The following is a 20,113-nucleotide window of genomic DNA, read 5'->3' as shown; positions in this document are numbered from 1 at the left end:
GCTTCTTCAGACCTAAGGGTCCCCAAGAATGAAGGTCACCGGCAGAGACCCCTGGACAGAGTTTCATGTCTCCCAGGCCCCCTTCACTCAGCCTGCAGCGTCTCCCCCTGCTGTCCTGCCCTCCCAGGTACCCGCGCGCCCTTCTGCGTTCTTCGAGGCCCCTCCGTCCCCCCTCACTTAGGGTTGCCCAGACCTCTTCCGGTCCCCCACCTTCACCCCTTCCAGCTCCCACTTAACCCTCCACATCTCAGCCGCCATGCCCCTCAGATGCACCCCCCCTCCCGTCACACGCTTCCCTTCCCCACACTTGTCCATTCCCGGCCTTATAGCTTATTAAGTGTCTGATCATGTGCTTCCTTGCTTCGTGTCTCTCTCCCCTGCTAGAATGTAATAGCTTTGTGAGAGCGGAGGGAGTCTTTTTTTCTTAGTTGGAATTTCTTTTTCTTGTTTTCTCAAAAGTAGTGGTTAACCTGTGTTCAGGATCAGGTGTTTTCGTCCACCTGGTTTCCCACCTGCATTAAGAAGGTGTTAAGAGGAGGCTTTAATTTCCCTGAGCCAAAGGAGGCTCGTGTTGGGGTGCGCACACTGATAGGTCGTACGTGTTCCTCCCCACTCCTGCAAATTAATAGTGTTCTTTTTCTTCGTTCCCCCTCCAAGTATGTGGCATAAATCCCAAAGGAACAAAGCAAGATCGCCTACTTCTTCCCAAACTGATGTCGTGTGTAAGTCACTTAGAAATAAGAACGGGGGCGCCTGGTGGGCTCAGTTGGGGGGAGCACATGACTCTTGATCTCGGGGAGGTGAGTTTGAGCCCCATGTTGGGGGTAGAGATTACTTAAATAAATGTAGAAACAAAACGGGGTGAGGGTCTGATCTCTGTTGCCGCATCAACGCGTAGACACACGGACCCACGTGGGCCATTCATTCACGCGCATGCTCACTCGTTCATGTGTGTGTCAAGCTCCTACTGTGTGCCAGGCACTGTCCGGGGCTCCGCAGAGCGAGCAGTGATCCAGGTAACAGAGCAGGGGCCTGCCCCCCCAGAACCCCCCCGCAGGAGAAGTTGGCACTGCTCCCCTCTCCCGCCCCTCAGAGCAAGCCTCCAGCCCTGCTGAAGCTTTTTTTCTGAGTCTTAAACCTGCTGGCCGCCCTTGGCCTCCAGGTCTTGATCCATGCTGCTCCCTCTGCCCGGAGCTCTCTTCCTACTCCAGCCTCAGCTTCCACGTCTGCTCCTCAGAGGCCTGCCCTGCTCCCACAGAACTGGGTGGGGCCCCCTGAGTCTGAGGCCCCCTCTGCTTACCTGTCAGAGCCGCCTCACCCTCCACAGCAAGACGCTTGGGGCAGGAGCTGGGCTCAGACTCATCCTCAGCTTTAGCCTAGAGCAGCACGTGGTCTATGGTAGGGGTTCAGTAGGTAGGTGGCAGGCGAGTGACTGAATCCATGAACCCCTAGGTCTTGGGGAGAAGAGGCCACACGGCCCTGGGACCTGAAGAGAGTGCGTCCCAGGAGTTTGGCCCTGGTTGGTCACTGGTTTTCAGTAGGTCGTACTGTCATGCGTCTCCAGCAGATCCTGGGGGTCTGGCCTCCTGGGAGGGGATGTGGGGAGTGAGCCCTCCATCCTGGGAACTTCCTACACCTGTCAGCAGCTGTGGGTCCCAGTCTTTGGTGTGCAGATGGGGAGCGCGCGGAGGAAGGAACGCTAGCTGGCCTCCCAAGGGACCCTTCCAACTTCCCAGATGGCAACTGGGAGATGCTTCTGTTCTTTGGGAATTTGAGCGACCGCTCCATTCCTACTTCTCTGTCCTCATGGAGGTGGACCACATGTGGCCCAGAAGACAACAAAACGCTGGATTTTCCAGAGTTAGTTCCCCACGTGCTATTTGAACTCAGCATTCTGATGTTCTGGGAATTTACAGCATTTTGGTGCGAAGTTTCTACTGGGCACCCCAAGTCAGAGATCAGGGTTCAGACCCTCTCCACACTGTTTGGCGGCTTCCTGACCGAGACCTTGGGCGTGTCACCTAACTCCTGCACCTCAAGGGTGACAGGGCCGGTGGGAGGTGGGGAGGCTGACCTAACAGGGCCCTAACTGGTAAGGCACGACGCTTCTCATCAGCTGTTCAAGCCCCCCGCCCCACCCCGTCGTAAGATCAGTGCCATCTGGACCGGGCACAATGCTGAATTCATGCTTCCTGCGCACATCTTGCCGGGGAGGAGGAGCTATGGAGTATGGAGGAAATGGGGTTAAAGCCTCGCTCCGTGGCTGTTGCTGAGAGCAGGTGGCAGGGCAGTCCTGTCATCGGACGCTGCCCACAGCGAGGAGGACGGGTGGCGGAGTCAGCCACAGGACTGTGGGTAACCAGGGCCTTCCCCACGGCCAGCGTCTCAGGTGTGTGAGGGTGGTTGCCTAGGCTGCGCGGGAAGTCGTGAGGAGAAGCCAGCCTCGACGGGACCGTGCTGTGGCCCGTGGGGGTGGCATGAGGTTGGGCCTCACTGACTGGGGGCCCGATGGTGGCTTGGGTGGCCTTTGGGGATATTCCCCTGTCGTGGCACTAGGCTGAGCCCTGACCACAGGGTACTCATTTTCAAGTCCTCTTCGCCTGGCTGGAAGTGGGCGTCTCTCCCCATCCCCAGAAAGCACCAGCAGTCCTCTCTGCCTTCTGGCAGGACAATGGCAGGGGCGGGGGTGGTGGTGGGTGGGAATCTAGGCACTGTAGGTCCCAGCTCCCAAGGCGAAGGGACCATTCTCAGCCAGCCAGGGCTGGGGACCCATGGGATCTCAGCTGGGGAAAAAAGGGGACAGGAGAGGCTGTAAGAATTTCCCAGATCTCAGATATGGTATTCGGGGGATCTGGCCTGCCCTTAGGGCTGGGGGCATCAGAAAACCCCAACGCAGAGGGAGACCCTTCTTTCCCACTCCCAACAAATTCTGGCAGCCTTCCCAATCCCCCTTTACAGAGTCTGCTGGGGGAGGAAGGAGCAGCTCGAGGGAACACCCTCCCGGATTGGTGGGGTCCGTGCCAACAGAGTGGGCAGAGCACCGGGCCTGGAGCCATGGGCCTGGGGTTCAGGGCAAGTCAGTGGGCCCTGGAGCCCCAGCTTCCTCAGCTGTAGGGTGGGCATTCTAATGCTGCCTACCTTATGAAGGCATTTTTGAGGACTGAATGAGATGATAAGTTAATGAGATGCATAGTGGGGCAGCTGGGACTTAGTAAGAGCTTACTCCATTGTCCTGCAAAGTCGGGGGGTCTGTCTCTGGAGAGTCTACCCCACTGGGCCTCAAACACAGTAAGGAATGAGGGAAGGAAGGGGATAGTGCTAGGTAATTTCTCTGGTAAATGGTTGATAAAGGGCCCTGCCTGGCCCCATGTCCCTGCCAGAGTGGGCCCCCATACTTGCATGCCTGGGAGAACCAGGTGGGCAGCTGAGAACATCGGGGCTGGGCTGACCCAAAGCCTGGAAACCACTCAGGCCCTTCCAGGAATCCTTGGCTCACAATTCGGGGTGTGGGGCTGGGTGACACAGCAGAAGAAGAGAGCGGCTGTGGGCATGAGGTGACACAAGCCTCCATCCATCTCCTTCAGCGATAAACCTCTCTCCTGTCTTCCCTCAGGAACTGTTGTCCAGACCTTTCCTTGGTCTCCCTGGCTGGCCCCATGCACTCCCTGCCCCACCCCCTCCCCAGCTCTGGAAGCTGTCCCTCCCCGGGCCACTTTGTTGGCCTTTATCTCCCCATGTCTCTTGACCAGGGCCAGGGGGGCTCATCAGATCTTCTCGCCTTGCCGGGCTGGGGCCTTCTGAGGGGCCGGGGTCCCTGGGAGCTGCTCATCCCTGTGAGCCCCAGCTTGTCAGTACTCTCGGAGGATGTGGTGGCCACCAGCATCGGGAAGAGCCAGGAACACCCCTGGTCCACAAAGTGGTTTCACTGGTGGCCCCAAAGACGTTTATCTTCCCAGAACCTCAGAATGTGGCCTTATTTGGGGTAAGGGTCTTGACAGATGTAATGAAGGTAAGGCTCACGAGATGAGATCATCCTGGATGAGGGAGGGCCTTAACTCCAGGAGGGGGTGTCCTTGTAAGAGAAAAGAAGGCACACAGACACGTGGAGAGGGGGATGTGACGAGGAGGGGGAGACTGGAGTGACCCATCTACAAGCTGAGGACCCCAGGATTGCTGGTGGCCCCCAGGAGCTGGGAGAGGGGCCTAGAACAGTCTCCCTCAGAGCCTCCAGAAGGAACCAACCCTGCTGACACCTTGATTTTGGACTTCTGGCCTCCAGAACCGGGAGAGAATCCATCTCAGTTGCTTCAGGTCACCCCATCTGTGGTGACCCTGGCTGCCCTGGAAAACTAACACAGTTCACGAGGAGCTCGCGGTGAGTGGGGCCCGGCCCTGTGCTTTGTGGGCCCACGTGACGGCCGCTCGCAGGCAAGCTCCCGTCCACGGTTGGGTTCTTAGCGTCAGGTTTGATTTTTTATTTTTGTGGGAAAGCAAAAGCCTCAGTGTCTCCCTCCCCCATTCGTATGTTGAAACTGTAACCCCAGCACCTCAGAAGGTAACCAGATGAGGAGATAAGGTCTTTGAAAAGGTGATGAGGTTCTTTATCAGGCATGACTGGTGTCCTTCTACAAAGGGGAAATTTGGACTCAGGCATCCGCTCCGAGGAGAGGCCATGTGAGGACACGGCAAGATGGCCACCTCCACGCCAAGGACAGGACCGCAGAGGGAGCCGCCCGCCCCTCGATCTCAGACTTCCAGCGTCCAGGATTCGGAGACAACACACTTCCGCTGTGTATGGCGCTTGGTGAGGGCGGCCCTGGCAGACTGACCCCCCCACGCCCGCCCCCGTGCACACACGCCCTCCTGCACACTCACCCCCCCACACTCAGCATTCGCACATGCGCATGCGTGCACACACACACACACACACACACGTGCTGCAGGAGGCTCTGTCATTGTCACTGTGGCCCCAACACTTAGTCATTTAACAACCCCCTGGGTTGTGTTGCTTTCATGGAAGCCAACGCTTGGCTTTTCTTTTGCCGAGAGCTTCTCACTCAATTTCTCTCGGTCTCACTTTTCATTCTGACTGGGAAGGATTTTTTTTCAGTCTCTCTCTCTCTTGTGGTTTTGACTGTGCCCCTGGTTGTAGCTCCGACCCCACGCCTCCGGGCTTAGCTCTTGCCCATCCAATGTGTCCACTGTGGGGGGGATGGGCCTTGCGTGTCAGCTCCCCCCCCCCCCCCCAGCTGCCCAGCCGTTTGCCAAGTGGAAGGTCGGGGGAGGGGGTGTGGGGGAAGGACGTGTGAGGGTGAGAAGTGAGCCCACAGCGGGGGCCTGGGGTTGCGGACAGACCCCAAGGCCCGAGTGTGTCACGCAACCTCCTCACCTGGGAGTTTCTGTGAGCAGTTTGAGAAGTGTTGGGGCACAGAGAATCCTGACGTGGTAGCAAGCGCCCCTTCAGGAACTTGGGGTCACCAGCTGATCACAGAGCTTTCCCCGGGGGTGCTGACACCAGCTTGCTCCAGCTGAACTGCCCCTCCCCAAGCCACCGGGCTTGGGGTTCTCCTCCCCCTTCCTTCAGACCCACTCAAGTGCACTCCTGTCACTGCTAACAGATTGACTCTGGGCAAGGCACTCCGTGCCCCCATTAACTCAGAGTTGCTAAGTATGGGAAGTCTTAGAACAATCCGTGGCAGAAAGCAGCCCCTTCCTGCTTTGAGACTCTTCAGACCCCAAATCCTGTGACTCTCCTCTTCCTTTCCAGATTATTTGGGGCTGGGGGGAGGGGCCAGGGAGAGGGGTTGTTTATCACTGGAATAGCAGAAAATGGTGCCTTTTTTTCTTCTTTCGGATGTGACATTGGACAGTTCGCCTCTCAACTCAATCCCATAGCCGAACATTGGCTATTGTAATGCCTACCTCACGGGATATGGGGGAGAATAAACGGGCTCACATGGGTGAGGACTGTTACAGACGGACTTGTGTTCCCCCCAAAATCTGTATGTTGAGGCCCTAACCGCCAACGTGTCTGTATGTGAAGATAGGGCCTCTAGGGAAGTAAGGTTAAATGAGGTCCTTAGTGCCCCAATCCAACAGTGGGCCTTACAGGAAAAGGACATCGGGGTGTGCACACGCAGGAACGAGGTTGTGTGGGGACCCTGAGAAGGCAGCTGTCTGCAGGCCGAGGAGAGAGGCCTCAGGAGAACCCAACCCTGCTGACCCAGTGATCTTGGGCTTCCAGCCTCCAGGACTGGGAGCAATAAGTGTGTGTTGAAGCCCCCCGGTCCGTAGTGGTCTCTTACAAGAGCAATAGCGAGCTAATAGAGGGGCTCTCGTGCTGGCTGGCAGGCACACAGTCCCCGCTCAATACATGGGAGTTGGGGAGGTCATTCTCCCTGCTGTCCCTACACACCTTAGGTCAGCTTTTGTCCTGGACCGTCTGTTTGCACAGCCCACAGCCGTGGGACCTAGTTCCTGTCTCCCTGTGGGTCAGAGAACAGGTTCATTTACCTTCAGCCTCAGTGGAGATCGGCTTCCACTGCCGGGTCATAAAAAGGATGTTACTTCGGGGCAAAGGATGAGTCTTAGGAGACGGGGCCGGGGAGGGGGTGTGTGTGGTTTCCTAAACGGTGAGCCAGACAACCGTATGCCCAACCGTATGCCCAGCACATCACCCTGCGGGACTCGGGGGCAAGGGGACCCATTCAAACACCAGGCTCAGGCTGCTCCCCCCGCGGAGAGTAGTAAGCCATTTAAAAGGCCCTTTGGGCTCCTTGTCTCCAGCAACGGAATCAACCAGACTAATTGTTTGACAATTATTATTACTAACTCAGGGGGCCTGTCCTCATTAAGTCAACAAATACTTACAGTGCCAGGTCCCGGGGGTGGGGGCGGGAAGCATTGAAGAAATTAGACAAAGCTCCCTGTCCTCGGGAGAACTTGCCTTCCAGTGGGGGTCCTGAGACTCTCTGGGCAACTGCTTCCCATTCCCCCACCCCCACCTGGAACCCAGGGGCACTCATCTGTACTAGATGGTCACACATAGCATATTTAGAATAGATCCCCATCTTTGTAGTAGCTGGGCTATGAATATTCTAGAGCTTCCTGTGCGACCAGCTCTGCAGGGAGACTTATCAGCTCCTTTCATCTTTGCAGGGCCCTGTGAAGTGGGGGAAGCCAGTCCCAGGGAGGTTAACCAGCTCACTCCAGCTTGCTCAGCTGTGGCGGGGACGGCGGGGACGGCGGGGACAGCGGGACAGTGGTGCGATTTGAACCCAGCTTTGTCTGGCTTTTCCAAACCCTTCTCCTTTTTCTTTTTTTTTTCTTTTAACAATACCTGGCTATCTCCAATATCCCATTTTATCAATACAAGGGTTTTTTGTTGTTGTTGTTGTTTGTTTGTTTTTTTTTTTTAAAGATTTTATTTATTTATTTGAGAGAGAGAATGAGAGACAGAGAGCATGAGAGGGAGGAGGGTCAGAGGGAGAAGCAGACTCCCTGCCGAGCAGGGAGCCCGATGCGGGACTCGATCCAGGGACTCCAGGATCATGACCTGAGCCGAAGGCAGTCGTTTAACCAACTGAGCCACCCAGGCGCCCAGTTTGTTTTGTTTTTTAATTTGCAACACAGATCACATGAAAGAGGTTTTCTGTGTGCTCTTCATTTTGCTGAGTCCGGAGAAGGTGAGAGGGACACAGGTGGTGCAAGGAAAAGCTGCATTGGCCCCTGGGCTCTTGCAGGGCTGAGCTCCCACACAGGGGCCCTGGGGGCTGAGCTCTGCCTGACCTGGTCATTTTGAAATCAGGGGCCCCTCCTGGGAAGGATGCAGGCTGAGGAGAGCTGCAAGGCAGGCTCAAAAATCAGGGCTTGAGATGACTCATCTGTGGCTATTTATTACCTATCTACATTTCTCGGTCTGATTGGGCTGCTCGAGGGCCAAGCCTCCTTCTTTCTGGGTGCTGACTAAGCAACCCAGGGTCCTGCCCACCTCTGGCCTCATCTGGAGCTCACTCTCCTCGCCCTCAGCAACACGCGGGCCCCGTGGGGCCGCTGGAAGTTCCCCCTAACTGCCCTCGCCGAGGTCTTCCCAGCAGCCCCACTCTCTGTGGGTTCCTGTTCTTTCTCCCCACAGTTCTCAGCTTCTATGTCACCTCCTCAGGGAAGCCCTCTCTGACCACCACGCCCATTCCATCACGATCTGCTTAGGTGGCCCGTAGAGAGCAAGATGGAGTCACCTATGCCAAGCAGGGGCCTGTGTCAAGCAATGAAGCGGCAGTGAAGGGGACGGCACCTACGAGATCTCGCTGAGACCCGCACCGGCTGAGGACGCCCCGGAACTGATAACCAATGGAAGCAGAGCGGGTCTGCAGGGGCCCGAGACTGATTAAACCCCTTTAAGAAGGGGAGGATGTTTGCAGCAAGCTGTCAGACTCTTCAGACACGACCCCTCTCTGTCTGATCGCCTCAACAAGGCAGCCGTACCCAAGGCTCTGCCCGATGGATCTCCGAACAGAACCGAGACCCTTCCCTGCTTGAACATAATTATGAAGCAGTGAGTGCCGAGAGCTGCCCCGGGGCCGGACCGAGTTCTCATCTCAACCGGGTGCCTGCAGACTGACTTCATGTCTAGTTCTTTACCTTCCTACGCCCTCTGGTCTCCTGTTTGTTGTGTGGCTTGTGTTCTGCTCGTGTGCCCTGTGAGAAGCCAAGTTAATCAGGAGGTGAAATGTCATTGCGTTTGGAATCCTGGAGCTGCTTCCTCATTATGTTACCCCCGCCTTATGATTGAATAAAGCCGACATCGTGGAAAGACACGGCTCGTGTGCACGCCTTCGCCCTGTGCTCAGGACACAGTTGGAGTGGACGGCAGGATTCCATGTCATTGACTGATCGTGTGTTGGAAAATTTAGAAGAATCCGAAAAGAATGCCAGAATCTTGCTTGAATTGCCCGCAACAGAACTAAAAATAATAAATTGGGGAACAAATTGATGTGAATATAGACTTGGCAGGCATCTCACTGAGGGCGAAATCCTTAGGGGTGGGCAGGTGAAGCCAAGGTGGGCTCTATGCAAGGAGCAGTCGACAGCAGAGGCCCGTCCGGGGCTCACCCCTTGGCATGCCAGGCATGAGGTGGAACTAGCCAAAGTCAAGACCACGGGAGATTGCCTCAGATAGGCACTTGGAGGGCTAGGAAAAATTAAACCGTTTGGGAACATTGCAAAGATACAAGCCACTACTGGCCAAATTAATCTATTACTTGGCAGAAAGATGCAAAAAAATTGTGGACAAATCTGTACAAATATCCTAGATATACATGGGAAATAGAGCTCTACATAGTTAAGAAATTGTATATACCAGCTGCTAGTTTACAAAAAAGGAAGGAAGATGTGGGCACGAGCTAAATGCCTAAGGATGGTGAAGAGGGTCGAGAGGCCTGATGCCATACTTTGTGTAGAAGACCCATGTCACCCCACGGAGTTAGAAGTCAGAAAGAAGCTCACAACCAGGACCCCAGGAGATGTAATCATGGATTTGAAGGATCCTAAAAGTGCAAAGCCCTTAGTGTCCCAGACGTGCACTGTGGAGGTTCCCATCTTACTGATGAAAACCATCTCGCACTTAGACCAAGACTGGCAGAGGGGCAAAGAGCTAGCTAGTAAAGTGATAAGGAAGGCCAAGTCAATGAATAATTTAATGAATTATTGAATAATTGAATAATGAATGAATAATGAATAATTTATAACTTTAAAGGGCAAAACACCCTTGGGACCCCAGATCCCCATCCTGAGGACCCAGGAGACTGTGATCACCCCTGGTGGGGGAGGATTATCAAAGCAGACCCAGAGGCACCTGGGTGGCCCAGTTGGTTAAGCGTCTGCCTTCGGCTCAGGTCATGATCCTGGGGTCCTGGGATCGAGCCCCGCGTCGGGCTCCTTGCTCAGCGGGGAGCCTGCTTCTCCCTCTGCCTCTGCTGCTCCCCCTGCTTGTGCTCGCTCTTTATCTCTCTGTCAGATAAATAAATAAATAAATCTTTAAAAAAGAGAGAGAGAGAGAGAGGAGCAGGAATACCGACAAAGGGAACAAGGGAAATTTACTAAAACTTCTTTTACAAAAAACTCGAGGACCCCGGGGTAGATTGACCGGCCACTGAAACCGGGGACACTAGGCCATATATGCAGGTAGCACTGAGCATGGGAAAAGAAATAATAACAGACACATTTTTAGCAGCTACAGGATCCCAGATATCATTATTCAAGAGAGGGGCGCCTGGCTGGCTCAGTCAGTGGAGCGTGTGACTCTTGACCTAGGGGTTGCGAGTTCGAGCCCCACATTGGGCGCAGAGATCACTAAAAAAAAATAAATTAAAAAAAAAGAGAGAGAGAAAGACCTACTAAAGGAAAAACTATAAACATTGAAGGATTAGGAGGAAAAATAACCAAAGGAATACCATAGAAACAGGAGTGTTAACGTATGATAGGGAACCCATAGGACACAGCTTTGTGGCTGCACTGCAGTAAGAAAATAGCATCCAACGGGCCCTGGATGTAGCTTGCTTTTTGCTAAATCAGAGACAGATTACAGAAAGACGGGCCCCGGAAGACGTTAAACACTTCTGCCCCAGATAGAGGAAAAAGGGAGGCAACAGTAGACACACCTAGACTTCCGTATGAAAGAACAACAAAACTAAAGGACAATTCTGTCTCATGGCAGGACATCATCACTCACAGGCACAGAAACTCTCGTTGGACCACAGTGGCCAAAGGACAGTGCAGCTTGAGAGAATCCAGGACCCTTCTCTTATGGACGTACTACGTATTACAGAGCAGAAAACTGCTATATATTCCCGCACCCCTGCTCACCTTGCACTTGTCACTATAGGACATGTCACATACACGCACACGCACATCATCGATTAAAATACAAAAATGCAGTGTCGATCTTGTTTCCCGCCAACAATGCTGCTGGATGAAATGTAATTGACAATATTCTCCTGATTTTTAGAAAAAAAGATTATTTATTTGAGAGAGAGACAAAGAGAGCACAAGCAGGGGGAGCAGCAGAGGCAGAGGGATAAGCAGGCTCCCCGCTGAGCAGGGAGCCCAACGCCGGGCTCGATCCCAGGACCCTGAGATCATGACCTGAGCCGAAGGCAGCCACTTAACTGACTGAGCCACCCAGGCGCCCTTTTTTCCTGATTTTTTAAAGAAAGATTTTATTTTTGGGCTCCTGGGTGGCTCAGTCATTAAGCGTCTGCCTTCGGCTCAGGTCATGATCCCAGGGTCCTGGGATCGAGCCCCACATCGGGCTCCCTGCTCTGCGGGAAGCCTGCTTCTCCCTCTCCCACTCTCCCTGCTTGTGTTCCTGCTCTCGCTGTGTCTCTCTGTCAAATAAATAAATAAAATCTTTAAAAAAAAAAAAAAAAAGAAAGATTTTATTTTTAAGTAATCTCCACACACAGCATGGGGCTTGAACTCATGACCCCGAGGTCAAGAATCACACACTCCACCAACTGAGCCAGCCAGGCGCCCCCTGATTTTTTTTTTTTTTTTGAACCATATCTCCAACTCAAACTTTATCTGTTTAAATGTTATATTTGCCTCCTGCTCATAAACCTTTATTTCACTCACACTGAGCAATAAATTTCCCACACCGAAGTATCTTCTTTGCCCAATTAATCCAAAGGAAAAACACTGAAATGATTAGTGAAGAAAAATGTAGGGATTAACACACGCTTTTCATTTGTTTTTAAATATTTTTAAGGTTTAAAAAGTGTTTCAAGTGTGTAATTCCTAGTAGGAGGACATTATCTGAATGAATACCCTGGTGACAAAGCACTGTAGAATGTTTCAGCTGCGTGTGGGGCGGAGGGGTGGGGATTCTCTTCATGGCACCCCAGTTTTCTCTGTGAGACGGTCAGAGATCCACTGGTTTGTATGATTGTCACATTCATTAGGTGACCAAAGTTGCTCTTCCTTCAGCAAGGGCTTTATTTGTCTTTATTTGTCCGAGGGCATTAAGCTTGACCTCCAAAATTTGGCTAACAATTTACTGATGAGATTCATAACCTTTGAGTTGGTCTGATATTTGGATGTCTTTGCAGGGTTCTGAGCCACATCCTGGAAAGCCACCGTAACTTCTGGACACTGTCTGGCAGCGAGAACCTCTGGATCACTACCAATTTCATTGAGCCCAGGCATTCCTGCCATTCCAGGCACACCCACCTCTCCCCGCCCCAGGAGAATTACCAGGCATTTCCCCCAGGAAAGCCCCATGGGACTGGCTTCTTCCCCCTCCCCACTCTGGGCTCTCTCAGGTTTTTCCAGAGCCTTCTTAACCCTTCCTACTATTCTTTCTTTGAGCTCTCGCTTTTCACATTTTCACTCACGCTTTCTCAGATGTTCGGCAATTTTCTGGGCTCTTGGTTGGACCTCTTTCAGCCTGCGCTAGCATCTTCATCATAATCCAGTTTACAAGCGAGGGCGAGATCATGTGTTACTTCTTCCCAACGGCCCAGAAGTCGGTGTGCTTTTTCCCTCACCACTTATAAGGCCGAAGTGCATCAGGATGTATTTCAATAGCTCTGTCACAGTCTCGCATGGCAGCGTTTAGCTTCTGTAATTTGGTGAAGACACGGGCTCTCTTGGCATATACGGAACAGCCAAGCGAGGATTCAGCTTGTTGGCCTCTGTGAACAAGTTGGAGGTTTTCCGTAGCTCACCACACTTTAGGGCATCAATGACAGCCACTTTTTTATTCGTCTGATCCATCGTTTCCTCGATCATCTCTACACTGTCATCTCCCATTTCTGAGGGGCATCAGTATCCGGTTCAAACACACCTTCACTGTCAATTTCTAGATCACTTTCCTCACTTGATGGTTCACCTGTCTTTATGTTTTCCTCCACCTTCTTCCTATCTGTTTTTTTCTTCCTTGATATTGTCTTCTGATTTAGTTTTATGAGTAGCAGGAGGTCTTTTACTCTCCGTGCTCTCCACCCCCTCCCTCAGGAAGTGATGCTCGGATCCTGCTTGCACATTTTCACAGAAGCTCGCTCACTGTGTGGGGGTCCGTGGTCCAGAGGCGGCGGGAGGCGGTGGGCCCGGCAGAGGTTGCATCCCACTTCCAGGCATGGGTGACTGTGACCGTGTGGGAGGAGGCGGCTGCTGCGAACTCTCCTGATTTTTTGTCTTATTGAATTAACCGGATACTTCACGTACTGACACAATAGAAACAGCCACACTGGTAATAGGTCCCAACCACTGTGTAGAAAATTAGCTAATTACACCATCTGCTTAATTAACGCAGCATTAAAAGAATAAGGTTTTTCACATTAGGGGAGAAAGACACACCAAACACCAGACCCAACCCTACCCAGACCTTCCAGAATCTTCTGACAGCGGTCTAGATTTGGCACATACAGCGTGGGAGGTTGATCCAGAAATTACCCTGCTGGTTGAAGCAGCCTGGGAAGATCTCTCAGATTTTTCAGGAGACACGTTGCATGATGATGCCTGGCCACACCAGGTCCGTGCTGATCGTTTGAGCGCCAAGATGTCCGCACTCGCACGAGTCATCCTTATTTTAATGATTGCTTCTTGACTGAACTAGCAGCAGCACTCGGAACCTTACAAGGACTACTGGAAGTCTCAGACAGATGACTTGTTGGCTTTCAATGTACTATTGTCACTGTATACAAGGCTTGAGTAATCAGAGAGATAATGGAGGACATTATTCTAGGCCAAAGACATAGCCACCTTTACCACAGGATTGCCAAAATTTCGTGGCTGGTCTTACACATGATAACCATCACTACAGCCAACATTCTGGTGAGCGCAGAAGGCAAAAATAAGACTTTAGCTCCTGAATACAATGTAACATTCCCACACCACGAAACCAGCCTGTGCCGAACTCAGTTTTTCAAATCATGTCCCAACCATACCAGGATTGCCTGAGCACCAGGCTATTTTTCCGACAATACCCTCTTTCCAGAGCTAATTATATATGCGCTGAATTCTACTAGAGCTCAGAAAGCAGCTTTTAGACACTTTCGCCATTAGAGTGATGATGTTAAGCTTTCCCAACAAAATTTTTATTCTAGCTTACAAACTGCACACCCATATCAAGTCATAGATAGCATGAACCACACACTAGATGACTATGGACAAAATACGACAGAATGTGAAAGACCGGACTTAGACGTTCATTCAATGAAGACTTTAATAACGTCTCAAACCAACATGCCACTCACATTATAAACAAGAAGCATTTTATTTTTTTAAAGATTTTATTGATTTATTTGACAGAGAGAGAGTTAGTGAGAGCAGGAACACAAGCAGGGGGAGTGGGAGAGGGGGAAGCAGGCTTCTTGCCGAGCAGGGAGCCCCATGCGGGGCTCAATCCCAGCACCCTGGGATCACGACCCGAGCCGAAGGCAGACTCCCAACGACTGAGCCACCCAGGCGCCCCCAACAAGAAGTATTTTAACTGAAAACATGGAATCAATCACATCCATTAAATTAATTAATTAATTTATTAATTTATTTATTTATTTTAAAGATTTTATTTAACAGAGAGAGACACAGCAAGAGAGGGAACAAGCAGGGGAGTGGGAGAGGGAGAAGCAGGCTTCCCGCGGAGCAGAGAGCCCGATGCGGGGCTCGATCCCAGGACCCTGGGATCATGACCTGAGCCGAAGGCAGACGCTTAACGACTGAGCCACCCAGGTGCCCACATCCATTAAATTTAAAAACATGAGTACTGTCCCACATAATCTCACTACACAAACGTGTGCCCAACGTGGATCATACACTGTAGGACACCCAGACATCACATGCATGAATCTTACAATAAACTCATACAAATCTTTTGTCAACTCATGGTATGAATTGTGGTACCAACCAGGCATGGAACAAGAGAATATATATAAGGAAGATGAATATCCTGAAAGTATTACTAGTACTGATGAATATGATGAATATCCTCAAAGCACTGCTACTGATAAACCTTCATTATATCATTTTCCATACTTTACCCCACCCCTAGAAAAAGTTCCAATGCCAACAGGATACCCAAAGGATGACAGCATTATATCCACAAATGAAAATGATGCATATTATAATTACAACTTGACAGATGTCCCAGACTTTCCATTCTTGGGCAATTTTTGTGTGAGACATAGGGATACGCCATGGGATAACACACATGGAACTCGGTATGCGAAAACTTCATCAGCTTACTTAAGACCTGAAGAATTTTATACAAAGAAGGTAATGGAACTTTTGCACCTGCCGAATTGGATTGGAAATTAAAAATAGGACGAACCTTGCTTACATAGTCGGATCACCACTTCACACACCAAGCTAGACCTGATTTACATGTACCTAAAAATTCACTTTATTATATGGAGCAATTATGCCATAATTGGATAATAGTATGCCTAAGAGGCTTCGAAGGTAATTTTACCACACACCTACACAGAGATGGTGCTATAAGGCCAATTCTTTTATTATTATTTTTTTAGGATTTTATTTATTTATTTGAGAAAGAGAGAGCACACGAGCAGAGGGGCAGAGGGAGAAGGAGAAGCAGACTCCCCACTGAGCAGAGAGCCTGGCACCGGGCTCGGTCCCAGGACCCCGGGATCATGACCTGAGCCAAAGGCAGATGCTTAACCAACTGAGCCACCCAGGCGCCCCAAGGCCAATGCTTTTTTTTTTTTTTTTTTTTTTTTTTTTTTAAATATTTTATTTATTTATTTGAGAGAGAGAATGAGATAGAGAGAGAGAGCATGAGAGGGGGGAGGGTCAGAGGGAGGAGCAGACTCCCCGCCGAGCAGGGAGCCCGATGCAGGACTCGATCCCGGGACTCCAGGATCATGACCTGAGCCGAAGGCAGTCGCTTTAACCAACTGAGCCACCCAGGCGCCCAAGGCCAATGCTTTTAAAACTAATCCTTGTATGCTTTCAACTAGACCTTACAGTGGCACACACAAAGGGATATTTTTACACAGAATATTCGGGAAACCAATGCCTAAATTATCCATTTAGAACAATGCGGACTTTAAAACACTGGATTACAGGACGTGGGCATTACCCTGATGGACCAATAAATTGCTCTAGAGCATGAAAGATAAGCTCACATTCATCCATTGACACCTTCCGCGTACCACATGAGAATGGAATAGAACCGAAGCTCTTAAATAATACCATAAGTAGGCAACTCCCGATTAACAGGATAGCTGAATATAAGTTATGCTTTAATAACACAGGATATAGTTTAAGTTGGAATGATGACACAGAGCTGATGCATGGATGTCACACAGCACCTCCCTAGTTGAAGATATTCCCATAGACTATGTCATGTCCTCATGGAATTGACATCTTTTCCAATGATAACACTTTTGGACATGCTCCAGGCTTATCAAATATTGCATGCAATATTACATGGTGGGATGTTTCCAGCTTAAGGGACTACCTGTCATAGAGTCCGCTACCGCAGGCCAGCATCACAACTTATAAACCACCAATTAACGTTACTAATTGTTGGAAATCTGGGCATCCTGCAGTTAAAACAAAATGGTTCGTAGGACAGTCTATGACACCAGCACAATCACATTTATCTGAATTTTGGCACGTGAGAGGTAAATGGGATAAAATGATCTTTACCTGTGATCATACTCTAGATAATTTTATTTATTTATTTATTTTTTAAAGATTTTATTTATTTATTTGACAGAGAGAGACACAGTGAGAGAGGGAACACAAGCAGGGGGAGTGGGAGAGGGAGAAGCAGGCTTCCTGCGGAGCAGGGAGCCCGATGTGGGGCTCGATCCCAGGACCCCGGGACCATGATCTGAGCCCAAGGCAGACGCCTAACGACTGAGCCACCCAGGTGCCCCCATACTCTAGATAATTTTAAAGATTTATTTATTTATTTGAGAGAGAGAATGAGCACATGGCTTGGGAGGGGCAGAGGGAGAAAGAGAGAGAGTCTTAAGCAGATTCTGCACTGATCATGGAGCTTGACACAGGGCTCCACTGAGATCACTACCTGAGGTGAAACCAAGAGTTGGATGCTCAACTGACTGCACCACCCAGGCACCCCCATATTCTAGATAATTTTAATAGCCTTGCAGCTATGAGTCCATCACTTTAGGTCCCATCACACCTCCATGGTATAAGACACAACTCAATTGCTCCAAGACCATTCCTACTCATGACACATCTCTTTGCAAATTATTTAATATGACTGGCACATACAATGTTACTTTAATATCAAAATTTGAAGTCAACCCATATAACATAACAAAGGAAGTGATCATCCCAATATGTCCATTAGAACAATTAGATTTGGGGCGCCTGGCTGGCTCAGTCAGTGGAGCATGCGACTCTTGATCTCAGGGTCATGGGTCCGAGCCTCATGTTGGGTGTAGAAATTACTTAAGAATAAAATCTACCCTTTGGTTAATAAAACCTCAATTATACAAAGAAGATCACCAGCATGGTGGAAAACATTGGGAATTGATTTTAATGCAAATTTAGTGACACAGATTGATCCAGATGTGCAACAATATTTCTTCTCATTGATCCACCCATTGGACATACAGCGGGTGGAACTGGTCAGCACAGCATCCTATCTGTGAGAACATAACCAGAACTGATCCATCCACACCAATTGACATAGCTAAAGGGATCACCTTTGACAAACGTGGTGTGTCACCCAGGAGTCCAGGCCCACGTATTATTGAGAGAGGATGTTGGAATGCTACACACTGTGTGAGAACGTTCCATTGGGAGCCACAAGGGACCCCTGGTATTACCAACCCAACGCCAAAACTCCTCAGGTCAAATATGTTTGAACCTATTTTACCTAACCCTCTGAGAATTGTATACAATCCCATGCCACAGAGCATTGAAATAACCTTCCTGAAAGAACAACTCAGTTTGTATTATCTACAACCTGAATGTAAGATTTAGGGCACAGAGCTAGGAACAACCACCCATGAATGGCCCAACTGACCCCTCTTCCCCCCATGGATAGGATTAGGTTTAGAAAGCCTACCGTCCTGGTAGGATGAGGCATCATTGCTAACTTAATTACCTCTGGAATTCAGGGAGCAGAAGTCCAGACTATTAAGCAAACTATTATTTATTTGCACTTAAAAAACACATGAACCCCCTACTTCATGCAATCATAAATTTAGGTTCCAAGACCTCCTCAGCATTCAGAAAACTATATTCCCTTGTCTCAGCTGGGCATGGTTACCATGCCTACCAACGGGACTTCAGCCAGAACACGGGCCGTAAGGTCCAGGCCCTCCAACAAAATTTACTTCATCTTAGAGATTTCTACTTAAGAGACCAGTTAAAAAATAGTTGCAGTAGAATGGATAACCTCCTCCAGAGAGCTTGGAATGATAATGGAAACATTATTGCAATAGGAAAAATGTATTCTTCTGACCAGACACAATCTCTTTTAGGATTAGACACCTCCAGATCTTGGGGTTGTGACAATACAGGGCAATGTAAACTTTCATTGTTAAGACTATTAGGGGGTCAAAGCTTATTAGCATATGACATATATATACAACTAATACATGGTAACATGGTACTTGTGGCAACATATACACCCCGCTGGCTTGATGTTTATGACAAGGAGATGGTATCCCAATGGTCGCATATCATGTATTATACCCGCAGGAACTGGAAATCAATGCTGATCTTTTTCCTTGAACAAGAACATCCGTTGGGGTGACTGGGTGGCTCAGTCAGTTGAGTTGAGCCTCTGCCTTTGGTTTGGGTCATGGTCCTGGGTCCTGGGATTGAGCTCTATGTTGGGCTCTCTACTCAGCGGGGAGCCTGCTTCTTCCTCTCCCTCTGCCTGCCCCTCCCCCTGCTTGTGCTCTCTCTCTGTCAAATAAATAAATAAAATCTTAAAAAAAAAAAATCCTTTGAAAATTTATTTTTGGACAAGGGACTCTTTATTTTATTTTATTTTTTTTAAAGATTTTATTTGCTTATTTGACAGAGAGAGAGAGAGAGCAAGAACACAAGCAGGGGGAGCGGGAGAGGGAGAAGCGGGGCGGGGCTCGATCCCAGGACTCTGGGATCATGACCTGAGCCGAAGGCAGACGCTTAACGACTGAGCCACCCAGGCGCCCAGGACTCTTTATTTTTTAAAGTTTATTTATTAGGACTCTCTACACCCAGCATGGCACTCGAACTCACGACCCTGAGATCAAGAGTCACATGCTCGTCCGACAGAACCAGCCAGGTGCCCCTGGACATGGGACACTTTAATTGGATAATTTGCGCTAATAGCTTTTCAGAGGTCATGTTCTCTCTTCATGCTAGAATGAATGATATTATTATCACCATAAACAATGAATGCATTAAAATGTTGTATGCTGTTAATATAACACTTATTTATTTATTTATTTTTAAAGATTTTAATTATTTGACAGAGAGAGACAGCGAGAGAGGGAACACAAGCAGGGGGAGTGGGAGAGGGAGAAGCAGGCTTCCCGCTGAGCAGGGAGCCCGATGCGGGGCTCGATCCCAGGACCCTGGGATCATGACCTGAGCTGAAAGCAGATGCTTAACAACAGAGCCCACCCAGGCACCCCAATGTAACATTTTTAGATGAAAACTTGGAAGGACTCAGAGCAGCCTGTCAAACATTACCCAGCAAGCCTACCCACTTTGAACGTGCTGCACGGGCCATGCATGAGGCCTCAGCACTCGACACCAACCTACCTGCACTGAGCAAAGATACACAAAACTTAAATGACAAACATTCCTTTCTAGAGTTGTTAGCAAAACCCTTCAAACTCATAATTTGTTCTGGCTCATGGTCTGACTGTAATCCTTTAAAATACTTAAAGATGGGATGGAATCCTGTCTCTACACACGTTTGGGAATCCATTAAGGAAATTCTATTGCTTTTAGTTATTATTTTTGTTATATATCTTATTTAATCATGCTGTTAGAATGTTATACACCCCTGGGCTTAAGAAGGAAAAGGCCTGTGTCAAGCAATGAAGCGGCAGTGAAGGGGACGGCAGCTACGAGATCTCGCTGAGACCCGCACCGGCTGAGGACGCCCCGGAAC

The 20,113-nt window shown here is 49.8% G+C and overlaps 1 pseudogene; it reads right to left on the bottom strand.

Moving 5' to 3' along the window:
- Positions 1 to 12,000: 12,000 nt before the first annotated feature.
- On the bottom strand, positions 12,001 to 13,811 carry LOC116639043 (annotated as a pseudogene).
- Between the last annotated feature and the right edge of the window lie 6,302 nt (positions 13,812 to 20,113).

The sequence above is a fragment of the Phoca vitulina genome, unplaced genomic scaffold (genome assembly GCF_004348235.1).
Source record: "Phoca vitulina isolate PV1807 unplaced genomic scaffold, GSC_HSeal_1.0 scaffold2, whole genome shotgun sequence".
NCBI classification, from domain to species: Eukaryota; Metazoa; Chordata; class Mammalia; order Carnivora; family Phocidae; genus Phoca; species Phoca vitulina.
The sequence above is the reverse complement of the archived record's forward strand: the minus strand, read 5'-3'. Positions and strand labels throughout refer to the sequence as shown.